The sequence below is a fragment of the Zonotrichia albicollis genome, chromosome 5, assembly GCF_047830755.1.
Source record: "Zonotrichia albicollis isolate bZonAlb1 chromosome 5, bZonAlb1.hap1, whole genome shotgun sequence".
Taxonomy (NCBI): Eukaryota; Metazoa; Chordata; class Aves; order Passeriformes; family Passerellidae; genus Zonotrichia; species Zonotrichia albicollis.
In genome coordinates, this window is record NC_133823.1 from 51,075,270 (window position 1) to 51,089,464 (window position 14,195).

Below are 14,195 nucleotides of genomic sequence, written 5' to 3' on the forward strand. Positions count from 1 at the left end.
CACAAGGGAGGGCAGGAAATCTTGCCAGAAGCCCAGTTTTTTCAGAATGGAAGTGTTTGGATAAATACTGACTGCTTTGAGGTTTAACCACTCTGGAGAAAAATGGGGAAAACAGGGATGGAAATGGCCTCTAAGATCATCCAGGCTCATTTGTCTGCCAGGATAGGGTTATGCTTCTTCTTCACTCTCTCCAGCCCTGGCATAAAATTTCTTGCCAAGGAACCAACCTGCTCATTTTGGTAAGGCAGGAGAAGTCCTCATCCTGTCAAGGAGGGCAGTTACTCAAAGCAGGGGTTTTATGCCTTTGAGGCAGCAATTAGTGCTGGCAGTCCAGGCTCAGAATCGCATCACATGGTTATTTTCTTCTGGAAAAGGATTCATGTTTTATTTGTTTTCTTCTTCATTTTATACCCAAATGAAACCAGTGCCAATTGAACCAAGATGCCTTTTCTATTACTTCACCACTTCCATCTCTTTTCCCTCTGCATGTTGCTGGGAAATCATTATCATGTTCTCATGGGGAAAGATTAACACCTCACTTTACTAGCAGTCACCCCAAATTTTCCTTTCTCAATTTTCTCATTGCTCCTGCATGTACCTCCACAACAGGTACAAGCTGTAAAGAGAGAAACATTCTTTTCCTCCCTGAAAGCAGTCCAAATTAACATTTCCCTTTTGTCTATATAATCCATTGTCCAAAATTTAGGTCAGATTCTCAGCCAGTATAAAGCTCACAAATTCATACTCTCTATAATTTTATGGCAGCTGAGAATTGATGTAAAATGCATCTAAGCAAAAAAAATTAGCCTCTGTTTTCAGACTCTCCTGGCTACACAAACCAGTCATTTCCATTATTGCTGGAAGAATCTCTCAGGTGGGATGGGCAAAGAGACTTTCAGAAAACAGGTTATTGTATATATTCATATAATCTTTACACATCTGCAGTAAAACAAGATGTTACTGCATCCAGGCTAAAAAGCTCTAGGTTAAAAGCACAAGTAATCAGTCTCTCAGAAATGTGGGTTTTGTCATGACAGCTTTTGTAGCCACATTAATCTTTACAAACTATAAGGCCATTGACACCTTCCAAAAGCATTTCCTGCCCTGCTGTCTCAAATCTCACACATTTCTGCTTGCAGTGGAAGCCCTGCAATGAGCATGTGCACCAAAAGTTCTGAGGGGTGAATAAGACATACAAGAAATATGGAAGCCAGGAAACATGATGGATAAAACAGGCTGGATTTTCATCGCTGGTGGCCACAACAACAGCCATAGAAAGTGTAACAAGAACGGTGTTTCCAGGAGGATGTGAGGTTATGGATCCAGCAATATCCATAAATGCTCTCCAGTGTGACCACATTATAGCTAAACTGCTCTATTTTCCGCACTGCTCAGCTAAACAGCTTAAATTGGACCCTCTCAAAGGCTGAAAGGAATCAATTTCATCCTAAACAATTCCGAGGCCAACCTGACCAAAGCCTTTGGTTCATGCCAGTTAAATCAAAAAAGTCAGTGGTTATTGTTCAATATTCACCAGCAGAGTGAAGAGCAATGGCTGCCCTCACCTTGTCCTCCCCCTGCAGAGGTGACTGGGATTGCTCAGGGGTGAGGAGCAATCCCTGGCTCTGCCCTCTGTTCCCAGCTCCATCTCACTGCAGCTCTGCACCTTCTCCTTACCTGGAAGCCATTACCTCCCAGGTCTGCCCTCCCCTTCCAGGGGCCACTCTGCAGAGAATATTGCTGACCAGTTCCTGGTATGTTCTTTCATCTGATGAAAGAGCTTATTTAAACAGAAATCTGAACATTGCTGCTCTGCCAGGCACTGGCTGAAAATATGTTAGTAGATGCTTTGTCATGAGCAAATCCAGACCAGAGTTTCCCTTTAGGTTCCTCGAGTTCCAGTTATGAAGTCCTCAGTTTTCAGCCAGGTAGGTAAAAATGTTTCACATTTTTACAGATGGGGGAACTGTGGTGGAGCAGAGAGTGTAAGAAATGCACCCAAGATCAACAATGATATTTTTTTGTGGCGGAGTGAAGAGTCAAGCTCAGATCTCCTGCCATGCAGTGGGGGTACTTTGACAACCACACCGCCCTCCTTCCTTTGCAAGCCTGCTAGAGCTGGGTTAAGGGACAACACTCCAAACCCAGTGGCACCAGCCACCCCACAGAGAGAAAAACAGTGCCCAGGGTCAGTGTCTGGATTGCTAAAATGCAGAAGTGAGACACATCACACACGTCCCCTGCAGAAAGACAAGCACATGGTCACGGCTGGAGCTTCCCACCACCATCTAAGGCATGAACAACTAACATTTGGCTGCAAAGAAAACTACAGGGAGCTCATGGAAACCACCTTCAAACAGCCCTGTCATTCAGCTCAGGGCCTGAAAGATCAGACCACCCACTCCAGCACAGGAGTTATGTGCCATGTACCTGGTGATCAGTGGGGAAGGAATTAATTTCACCCAATTCGGATGCCTACAAGGTAGAGCTGGCCACCCTTAGGTTCTTCAATAAATTATCTTTAAGGAGACACTTGTCTGACCTACTCTAACGCTCTATTTTAAGATTAGTTATAACCTGGATATTAAAAAAAAACCCAGAAAACACAGCCCCAGAGTCTGGCATAGATGAAAATATCTATGTCCATGCATCTACTTTTGATCCCATGTATCTCATTCGGCATGAAACATGGGAATAAACTAAAATTGAAGTAGAATTCTTTCAAAAACCTCTGAAGTGATGCTTAGTCCAAAGTGGCTTTATTTGACATACATATGTATCTCATGTGTGTGTAAATGCAGTGTAATTTACACCAAAATATTTGGCCACAGTAGAGAGCTGATAGTTTTGATCATGGGAACTGTTTCCATTATGAAAGATGGAAATTGAGGTTTTTTGACTCAGTCCTGTTTATCAGCAGAGTACGGTCATGTTCTTATTTTTCCCTGGGCATAATGGGAATCAAAAAGTAAAGAAGAGCCTCTCCCTGTCTTCTTGGTCTCTTCTTCTGGTCATGTCTACACCCAAAACATCCTCTTTGTGGTCAGTTGGGGTTATGTGCACAGCTGATTCTGGCAGCTTGGGGCTTTCTGTTACTATCTCCTCTCTCTTTCTCTGGTGTTTCTGGCACATTTGCTTTTACATACTCAGAATTCAACCAAAAAAGTACCCTGACTCCAGGTTTGCCTTCTGCTGCCAGTGAAACACCACAGGCAGTACATCTGGATTTCTGAACGGGCTCTGTACAGTTTCTGCTTTGGTAAACAACTTCTGTTACTTAATCTCAGACCTATCTGCCCGGAGTGGAGGATGGCCACAATAGCCAGAAATTCAGTGACATTTTGCAGAAGTAGCCAGACATGGGTGAAACAAGCAGCAGGGTTTGTCCCTTTCAGCTCAGTCCCCTCCTGAATGATCCTGGACAGACCCTACTTTAATCCCTTCCTATTTTGCCAGATTTAACTGTGTGGGCTGAAATGTTATGCTCTGAATATCTGCTACACACTCAAAGTTTCAAGCCAATTTGAGACAAAACATTTCAGGAGATTTCGTGCACAAGACAAGGGAAAAATACATTCCTTTGCCCACGTTCAGGAAGCTGTTTCACAAAGAGAGAGACTGAGGAAATGTGGTTTCACTCCAACACGCAGGCTGGGCTGGTAACTCAACCCCCCTGCAAGTCCCCCTGTTCCCCCCATGTCCTCTGACCTGTTCCCCCTGGACAATGAGCAAAACACACCAGGGCTGTCCTGAGCCACCTGCCTGTGGACAGACTGGCCATGACAAAATTTGGCCTCTTCTCACCTTTTTCAGAACACTCACATGCATCTCAATTCTCTGCTCAGCCATGAAGTTTCAAAGAACTTGCAGGACCTTGATTCTATTGGAGTTCTTCCTTCTTCTCTCAAAATCAGTTTGCAATTAGCCAAGTGATTAAAAAAATGAACACAGATCGGCAGAGGGAATGATCACATCTTTTCACAGCAAAAAAAATGATCCTTCTTTTTACAAAGGTTAATATTTTTATTGAACCTTTATTAGTGGCATTACCAACTCTGCTTATAGCCCATTTAATATATATTCTGTGTATTAATGTGTACCTAAACACTGTGGAGAAATGAAAATTCACAAAGGACCTAATCCAAAGCTTTCCAGGCTTCCCTGTGCTGCTTTTGCTAGACAAACTCTTCCTCTTTTCCTCTTCCTCCTCCTCATCTTCCTCTTCCTCCTCCTTCTCCTCCTCCTCCTTCTTCTTCTTCTTCTTCTTCTTCTTCTTCTTCTTCTTCTCTTTTGGTCATCTGACTGCATCTGATCTTTTTCAGCAGTGCATGAAAATGAAAAAGGTCAATGAGGGTCAACTTGAAGAAATGTTATCTAAAATATTAAGTGCTTGGTAGGTTAGGAGAGAAATGTTAGTGGTCATTGCCCAGATCAGAACAAGATTTCCTGTGTAAAACACCAGCTAAATGATAGCTTTAGGGCACTCACAGAGGACACACCAGTTGAAAAGGATTTTTGATCATTTCTCTGATGTGACCCTTTGGATTCAGTTCAGGTAAATAAAGTGCCACGGAAAATGTGTATTGGGCACTCTTTCCCTTGCACTATTTGTAAGGGATGTCAAGAAGACAACAAATCCCAGCCAGTCATCCAACTAGGCTAATGAGCCACAGAATCACTCTATGCAAACCCATTGTTCTGCACACACTATTTTGGCTGACAAAATACCAGCAAATTAGTGCTGAAACTCTTAGACATCAGAGCTGCAGGGTTATTATCAATTCTTCTTCCACCAGCCCTTCCTCCATGACAAGAAGGAACACACAGGCAGGCCTTTTCATGTGTCCCAAAGTGTCTGGGATGTCTATTAAAATGAACAATTCATTCTCCTGGTGTTGCATGAAGAAGTTCCCGCTCCTTGGTGACTGCAAAAACTCCCTGAATACAAGAACATGCATGTAATTACCAGCAGCTCTAAGGTTAGCATAAATCAAAGTGAGAAGTCAGCTGCCAGGGGCACTTCAGAAGCAATGCCCACATCTCAAATGGGGCTGAGCTAAAGCAACAACCCCATCCAAGTCCCTGAATGGGCCATGCTGGCACAAAGCTACATTATCCCACAAGCTGCACCTGCTTCTGGAGCTGCTGTATCAGCAGCAAACAGAGGTGCCACCTGGCAAGATGGCATTTCCTGAAGCCTGCAGTGACGAGGCAAAAAAAAAACAAATTTCCCAACAAGCAGATGGTGCCCACAGAAATGGGAGTTATATGGAGACAACAAAGGGCATTACAGCAACCACTAACAGCTCCCAGCCCTCCCAAAAGTGTCACACACATCCTTAGTGGGTGGTAAAGACAGGCCTAAATTCAGGTGCCTTCTCTCCCAGGAAAAAAGGATCTTGTGTTTTCAAGTTCATTGCTCCTCAAACTGTATGAAAAAGATTAGAATCACAAAGACCCACTGAACAGTGTCTGTCCCTCAGCATAAAGACAGCAAAAATTAAAACCCAAGGGCTGACCGTGCTAGAAACAGGCCATCTGCAAAGGGATGTAAATGTGACCGTGCCCCCAAGTCATGGCTTACAGTCTTGGAAAGCTAAAACATGCTGACTGAAAGCACGCAATTAGTGCCAAGAAGAATATAAAGTATGGGGATACAAGGAGTGGGGAGGTGGTCAAATTTGCAAGAAGAAAACAAAAGTTTGTTTATCCCAATGAATTAATTGCAAAACATGGAAGTAACAAACAATCAGAGGTGCCTCTGCCATGGGTTATTGATTCTGAGGGTGTCCAGCTCCAGTTGCAGCCACCAGTTACAGAACAAATGGCCTAAAAGGAGAATTGCTTCCTGACACACAAGCATTATGCCCTGAAACATAAGAGTTTATGTCTTTCCCATAGCCATTGTTTACGTAGTGTTTAAAATGTTATTGTTATAATGCTGGATAGTCCTGTGTTCTGCTGAAATATCTCATCCTTTTTCCCATACAGCCAATTATTTCTTCAGTCACGACCCTTGAGATTTCACAATAGTGTTGAAATAGTAATTGCATCTCAAGGATCTGAAAGAGGTTTGCAAGTCATGGACAAGATCCTGTCTCCCTTGTCACGAGATGCCCCAAGTTCATTCTGGAGCCTCCAAAGCTGCAGTGATCTTGGAGACTGAAGTTACCTTCCAGCTTAAAAGTCAATATCAGCTCATAGGTGGCAAGATACACCAGAAATCCCTGGACCACCATCCTGAAGAAGCAAAGCATTACTTTTCCACTGCTATTAGTGTAATTTCTCTACAGTCCTGTGGGATTCCCTGCCCCACACCAAACACTTGCAGGCTGTGGTTCCAGGTCATTTATGGAGCCAAAGCAGTGGCAGACACAGCTCAGCTTTCTTCACCTCTTGATCCAATTTCCTGAATTTTAGCAGATCCTCTAGGAATATGGCAAAGGATTGTCTTCCTTTTTTTATGTTCTAGAGAAGAAAAACATTTCAATAGGAAAATCTGGAGCAGCTTGGCCTGTTCCAAAGACTGCAGGTCTGTGTTTGTGATGGTGGTATCTGTTCAGAGGGGTCACCCTCCCTGCCTCAGGCAGGAGCTCTTTTCTCCCTGGTATCCCTTTTGTGCAATTGGAGAGGAGCAAGGAGACCCAGATCCCCTCCCTATGGACCATGTCACATCTTTTGCATCTTGGAATATTATTTTTTTGCCCAGTTTGCTTGTAACCCTGAGAAATGCCAAACTGGGGGAAACAATTCCAAAATAAATCTGGAGAGCTGATAGGCTGAGTCTGGGTGAGCAGTGCAGGCAGTGTCACTCTGGTGATGGCCGTGTGCTGTGCAGGGGAGGGACAGTAAATCCCTGCAGTCCAGCACTCTGGTGGCACTTTGTGTTGCCCCTGTTGGATCACTCACTTTCCCGCCCATTCTGGCCACTGGACACTCATTTTGGTTGTGTCTTGTCTTGTCTGGTGTTTGGCTCTGTCCCAGACACAGACACATCTTCCCTGAAACAATACAAGTGAAACAGCTGTGCCATCCTCTCCACAGGCATTAGCTAGCCCCATCCCACACTCATCTGGGTAGAAAACCCAACACTGAAGCATTGCTCTTCCCAAAAGGACACCAAAGTTTTCTGTATCAAATTCCTCCTGGGGAAGTATCACATCCTTCCAGAACAACTGCAGAGTGCTGAAATCTCAGTCTGACCAGCAGGTGAGCATCTCACCCAGGGTTTGAAATTCTCTTCAGGCAGGGCTAAACTTAAAGGTAGCCTTTGTCTTCTTTTTTTTTTCTTTTCCACTTAGGACATGGTGTCCCACTGTTGCTGTGTTTTAACTGCAGAAGTTTCAGAAGACCAGGGTGGGTGACACAGCACAAGTTAACAAAAACGAGAAGCAGGAAGATGCACAAGTGGAGAGATGAAGATGAAAACAAAACAATTCAAACAAGAAGTGCTTGGAATGACAAAAAAAAAAAAATCAATCCATTCCTGTAGGGAAAAAAAATAAGACTTAAAGACAGAAAATTTGGCAAAGGGCAAACACAGAATTATCACATTCCCAAAAATGGATCTCAATGCCAGATGCAATGCAGAAATAGTTCAGATCCAGAACATAGCTTTCCAGTGCCTATCTATTTCTGGGATAATCAGTACCATGGGGGAAAGGGAAAAGAAACACTATAAAGTTTATCTAAGGGATGGAAACACACCCAGCATACTATGTGAGAGAAGAAAATATGCTATCATCCAGCATGTGTCCTGCAGGAATGGTCACAGGCCCGGGCTGGGATCAAGGTCTGTGGAGCTGAGCTGCCTGAGTGCACATGGAGAAGCTGAAGTGAAAATACTCTCTCACCATCTGCTCTGACATCATCTGAGCAGAACACATAAAGAACTGGTGGTTTAGGGTTTACCCCAGACAACTCAGAAATTATCAAAAAGTCTCCCATAATCCATAAAACAAAACTCAGCAAACATTTTCATGTTTTGCCACCTTCCTTTGAAGTACATAACAGAAGATAAAATGCTTCAGCCTCAGCTGATCTAAAAACTTACTGAGGTCAAGTAAAATGTTCCTATTTGCTACCACTGGAGAATTAGGTTTCTAAAACTTGTTCATCTGCTCCAGAGATGTTGCAAACCAGATATAAAGCTTCTTGTTGGATTTTTGGGCAAAGGCTGCAAGAAAGAAGAGTTTGCACTTCACATAATCCAAACAACAGAGCCAGAGAGAGGGGAAGAGGAACACAGAGAACACCAGACCAAGATTTCAGGAGTGGCTAACAGCTTTGAGTGCCACAGCTTGTGCCAACTCCTGGCTCTGCTGGCTGGACCTTAACTAAAATTCGCTGCCTAAAATTCACTAACTTAAAATTCACTGCCTCTGCTTTTCAGAGCCCAGCTCAAGATGCCTTAATTTTACAGCATCATGACCTCTCTGGAGAAGGAATTGCCTTCCATTCTGAATGGGACACCTCCTATCTAAATTTAGAGACCAATAACATAGATATAACTCCAACTTCCCTTGCAGCTGATGAAGAGAAAGAGACTTTCTCAGAAGATCAGCTTTAGCTGACTACTTCATGATATCCCACTCTACAGAAACTGTATTTTCTGTACTGTTTCCTTTGTCTACAGCTCTGATGTGGCACCCACCCCATAAACTTCAACATTTGGCCACCTTAATCCCAGCCTGTCTGTCCCTGTCTCTATTTCAAGGAGCCCAGATTCCAGTCAGAATCTCAATATACAACAATAACACAAGTAACATTAGATACATCTAAACACCCTGAGAGACTGGGATCATAGCCACCAGTTATTTAGGGACTCAGCTCCTAACCTGCTCCATGGCAGGGAAACCACTGGGATCAGGGACCTAAATGCCTCAAGATCCAAATTCCAGTCTTACTGGAAGTGGAAGGGCAATGACCTTTACTCACCCTTCAAGGGCTTCAGCAGAGTTGTTGTGGTTTCATGCTCCCTCTAACATCCACTGCTGCTGATCTGCTGACCTCAGGGGTCCTGGGATGCAGCCCACGTTTGGGGCAGGATGACAATTGCTCTGTTTCTGGTTCCCAAGAGCCAGCCTATAATCAGAAACTGGCAAACCCCAGAAAGGCCAGTGTGCCATCCAAAAAGTTCACATGAAACATTAGGGCCAGGAACTGGGATCCAAATCTGCTGAGACCAAGCAGGGTTTCTTACCATGGCAGGGCAGAAAGTGCTGGTAACAAGAGGCATTTTGTGGTGTTTCACTCTGAGCCCCAACTGGAGCCAAGGAGAGCACATACCATCTGCAGATGTAATTTAGAGTGCAATGAACCTTTTTTTTTAACTACAAGCTGGAGTGAAAAAAAAAAAAAGGCTGGGAAAAGGCTCTGGATTGTCACTTGCATCTATTCAAATATAGCTAGCCAGTCACTAATGACAACCTACATTGAGACATGTCCAAAACACAAACCAACCCTTTGATGGAGGTTTTTAAAAGTCTGAATAATAGAGGTTTGGGTTTGGTTTGGTTTTTTTTCTTCTGCTGTCTTTCTTTTCCCTTCAGTTTTTCAGGGTCCCTGGATCAGAAGCAGGAGTGCCAAGATGCAGGGGGAGCTGCCCATCCTGCCAGGTTCCCTCAAAGCAATGAATGCTCCTATTCTTCCTGTCCCACAGCAGGCTTTCCCCAAGGTCTCTGCCTGCTTTAATGCCCTGCTCTGAGCAGGGCTCCTCCCTGGTGATCAGTGCAAGTCTGCCATGGGCAAACAGGTAGAGTTGGAATTAAACATCAGCTTGCAGGGCACAGAGCCCTTCTTGTGCAGCTGACCTGACGTGTTTTGGGGGAATTTAAGCCCTTCAGATTTGCTCTGTGTGTCCAAATAGTTGTTGAAATATTTCCATCTAGATAAAGGAATCTAAAAATTGTCTTTCAACTGTATGAACTTGTCTCTTCACACCTTGACTAGCACCTCTTAAACTTCCAGCACAGAGGGACCTTGGTTAAAGCTATTGCAGGTTGGCACAATTCACTGCATGCAGGCTTGGATTTTTCTCTCTGCTGACAAATCTTCAGTCCAGCAAGAAAGAACTGGAACTTCTAGAAATACCTGAGGATTTCTCATTTTGCTTTTCATGCTTTGATGGAGGTACAGTTCAGGGAAACACAGAATTGCCACATTTTGTGTGAGGGTCCTGGATGTGAGTGGAGCCCAAAGTCATGCTCCTGACAGTGGTTCCACAGGCCCTCACTGAAATCAGAGAAAGCCAAAATCTTCCCCTTTGTGGGCTTCTAGAGAATGAGGATTGCCTTCAAATCTCACCTGAATTTGGAGGTGGAAACCAGAAGCCAGGCAGAGGGGAGGTGTAGGATGGTCTTTGAGAGCCAGCTCTGCCTGTGACTGCCCTGCTGGGATCCTCTTGGAATTTCCACTGCCCAGGCTGTTTTCTGTAATCGTGTGAGGGAACACAAACAGACACAACAGACATCCTGGCTGGCCTGATAAGATTGAGCAAATGCCTAAACATCTTCATTCCAAGAGATACACCAAAATGCCAGAGTTTGTCTTCTCCTTCTTCTTTATACCCCTCCCCTGATTCTGAGTATGAAAAACTAAACAGATAGCCTCTGTTATTTCTAGATATTTCTCATTTAAACCTTTTCACTACACTAGCTAGGAAAAGCTGCAAAAGTGCCCTAGATAGTCAGAGATAATTGAGCCACTGAGTGCAGGACAGCTCATTGAACTACGCTGAGCTAAGGAACCAATTACAGTCTGACCTGCTGAAGAGTCTTTTCATCTCTATCATTTTAATTCCACTCTTCCTTTTAATTAAACAGTTTATTTTCCAGCATAAAGAGGAAATCCCAAAGGCCATTACTTGGGAATTGTCAAGTAATTATTGTCTTGCAAAGTCTATTCCTGGACACTTGAGGAATTATTATAGCTCTATACTATCTAATGAATGTTTGTAGACCCATTTGTGGAACAAATATAAGTTTCTAGGAAGGTCCTATGGGCCTAAAGAAAGGCCTGCATGGACACCAGATCATTTTCAATCAGTAATAACTGAACTTCAGGCAGATCAGGACTAATCCTACTGGTTTTTTTCCTGAGAATAGACAGCTTTTCTCCTTCAGCTTTCCATACCTGTCAATATCTCATCAAGGATCTTATCTCAGCACTTAAAATGGCATTTGGGTAGCTACAATTAATAACACTAACATAAATCATTCTGGTAGATATCAACTTACTCACAGACTCATAAAAAACTCCTTAAAGCTGGAAAACAATGCTGCACCAGCCAGGTAAAGTCTTAGAAATATTGTCCATCCAGCAGATGTTCATCAATTCTGGTCAACATGGTAAATGTGCCTTCTCCTCACATCTAGATGTGGGTAATGGCTGTAAATTCAGACAAGCAGAGCTTAGCTTTGGTATAAAAAGCCATTGGAATCCTAGCAATTCAATGAGAGGTTTTTCATTCCACTCTGTATTGCTTCTATGTGTGTTGTTCTCCCTGCTTTTGGTTAGCACACTTAAAAGAACTGCAGAATAGCCTCTGGTTATTAAAATTAATTATAATTAATTAATTAATTAAAATTAATTAAGTAAAATTAATCCAGAGGAAGTCAAATGGCTGATGAAGAAAACTATGCAAGTCTGCCAAGGCAGTAGATCTCCTTGAGCACTGCAAATCAAAATCAAGAATCAAGGAGTTTACTGGGGACAAGAGAGGCATGGCATGAATGAAATCCAAACAAAGGGTACACAGGAACATTTAGGTGTAAAGGGTACATAGGAAAATTTAGGTGTTAGGCACAGGAGATAATAAATCATAGCTGTACTTACATAATTTTGGTAATCCCAAAAGTACTCAAGATTACAGATTATATATGGAGATATTTCCACCTTCCTCAGCCTACATTATGACAAGAGACAATAAGAGAATCACTGGGACCAGAAGTAGAGAAAAGAATTGCGCCCAGCTGAAACTAGGGAAAACCTTGCTACCAAATCATTGAAAAGGGCTGGAAACAATCCCAGGAGTCATGTCCCACATTCAGCCATGTGGAGAAGGACTTGAGATGCTGGTGGAGGAGATGCTGGACATGACCCAGCACTGGGAGCCCAGAAAGCCAAACATGTCCTGGGCTGCATCAAAAGCTCCATGGGCAGCAGGGGAGGGAGGGAATCCTGCCCCTCTGCTCTGCTCTGCTCTGGTGAGAGCCCACCTGCAGCACTGCATCCAGCCCTGGGATCCCCAGCATAACAGGTACCTGTGAGAACAGGTACACAGGAATACCAGGAAAATTATCAAGAGGCTGGAGCACTTTCCCATAAGGAAAGGCTGGAAGTGTTGGGGTAGTTCAGGCTGGAGCAGAGAAGGCTTCAAGGACCCTTTATTGTGACCTTTCAGTACTTAATGGGGCTTATAAGAAAGGTGGGGACAGAAGTTTCAGCATGGCCTGTTGCAGTAGCACAAGAGGTTGTGGTTTTAATCTGACGGAGGGCAATTTAGACTGGACACAAGGATGATATTTTTTACTGTGAGGGTAGAAAAACACTGGAATATGTTGGCCACCGAGTTAGCTGGCAATTAATTCCTGAAAATATTCAACATCAGGTTGAACAGGGTTCTGGGCAATATGATCCAGTTGAAGATATCCCTGTTTTAAAGGTCCCTGCCAACCCAAAGCATTCCATAGTTCTATGACACTAAGATTTAATCTATTCCCACAGATCTCCATGACAGATCCCACAGCTAATCCTGCTGATGCTTCACTGCCTTTCCTACTATTCCTAATGTCTAAATTGTTTTTCTCCTCTAATTTATGCTCATTGCTTCCTGTCTTAGCTTCGTATAAAGACAATATATAATTAGGAAACCAAACCCTGAGGTCTTCATAGTTCTGAATTCTGGAGTGCCAGACAGCGTAGATCTGATTTTTTTTTTTCTGTAGCCACAAGTTAAGCTAAACATGGGATCTAAATGTCTCCACTTGCTCTCAAGGGAATGGAGATCCAGGATCTCAGGTTGGGAGGAAGCAGTCAAGTAACAGAGAAATTTTACTTCTCTTTATTCTGCCAGAAGCCACTGTGAAAATGTGAGTAAACTGCACCTTTGGTTTTATATTGCCTAAGAGAACAAGAAATACAGACTGGCTCAGAAGTACAAGGCTTTAGTGGAAGGGACAAAATCCTCAGCAAATATGTCCCAGGTCCTCAAACAAGAGATTGCTAGCAGGAAAGAGGAGAGGTGGGCAGGTGAGGCGCTGAAGCCTCTCTATGAGGCCTGCGACTTCTCCCAGCTCAGCCAGAACACCCTTTTGGCAAATATTTCAGGGCCTCGGAAAAGGTGAGATACCTGCTTGGCCCTCTATAAAGAGTGGAGCAGGGGTGGGAAGAGAGACTGCTCCATTCAGCTGCCTCTTGCAGCTACCTGGCAGAGCCCTGGCCTGGCCCTTCTTGGTCTGTTCTATGATTTGGCTCCATGAATAATGACAGCAAATGACATTTTGATAGCATTTCTAACTTTAGCTTCTTTCTGAGGTCTTGTTGAGAAATCTACCCTTTTGCTGCTTCACCAGTTCAACTCTGTGAACTATGAACCCCCAAATTATGAAATCACAGACAGTACAAGAGGAAGCTCAGGAACCAGCAGAGGCATTTTGGCTGCCCCAGCAGAGAGCTCTTGGACCAGCAGCTAATCCTTTTAATAATTTCTCACCACTTCATTTACTGATGCAAGCAGAGTGTCTGTGTGGTCACCAGGGTAGGATCTCAGGCTGTGCACTTCAGAGAGCCTGTGGAAACACACTGGGTTAGCCTGCTTAAAACCCCACTTCCAGGCTGGAGAGAGAGAGTCAGAGAGACATCTCATGCCGTCATCAGGTCATCTATAGTGAAGGAGACAAAAGCGGTGGTTGTGCCTGTCTGGGAAGGTTTGGTGATGATTTCTAACTCACACAAAAGCATTCCTCTGTTTTGGTGATGGATGCCCACCACAAAAGTCAAGGCAAAGTTTGCTCTGCTTGTGTAATCCAAACTTCTCAACTTCCCCCTTGTATTTTGGCCTCTGCTTCATCCTCCAAGCTGGGAATGCTCCTTCAGGAATGCAAGAAGACTTGAAATGGTGACAATGGCCCCAGGGCTGTGAGGCTGTGGCTGTATTGGTCAGATGGGGTGGGTTCACTCAGTTCTTGGGCTGA

The 14,195-nt window shown here is 43.8% G+C and overlaps 1 long non-coding RNA gene across 1 annotated transcript; it reads right to left on the bottom strand.

The window, feature by feature from the left end:
- Positions 1-7,205: 7,205 nt before the first annotated feature.
- Positions 7,206-9,286, bottom strand: LOC141729183 (uncharacterized). The gene is made up of 2 exons (XR_012580493.1): positions 8,938-9,286; positions 7,206-7,486 (listed from the first exon to the last, which is right to left on the bottom strand). It is a non-coding gene; the product is annotated as an uncharacterized LOC141729183 (long non-coding RNA).
- Between the last annotated feature and the right edge of the window lie 4,909 nt (positions 9,287-14,195).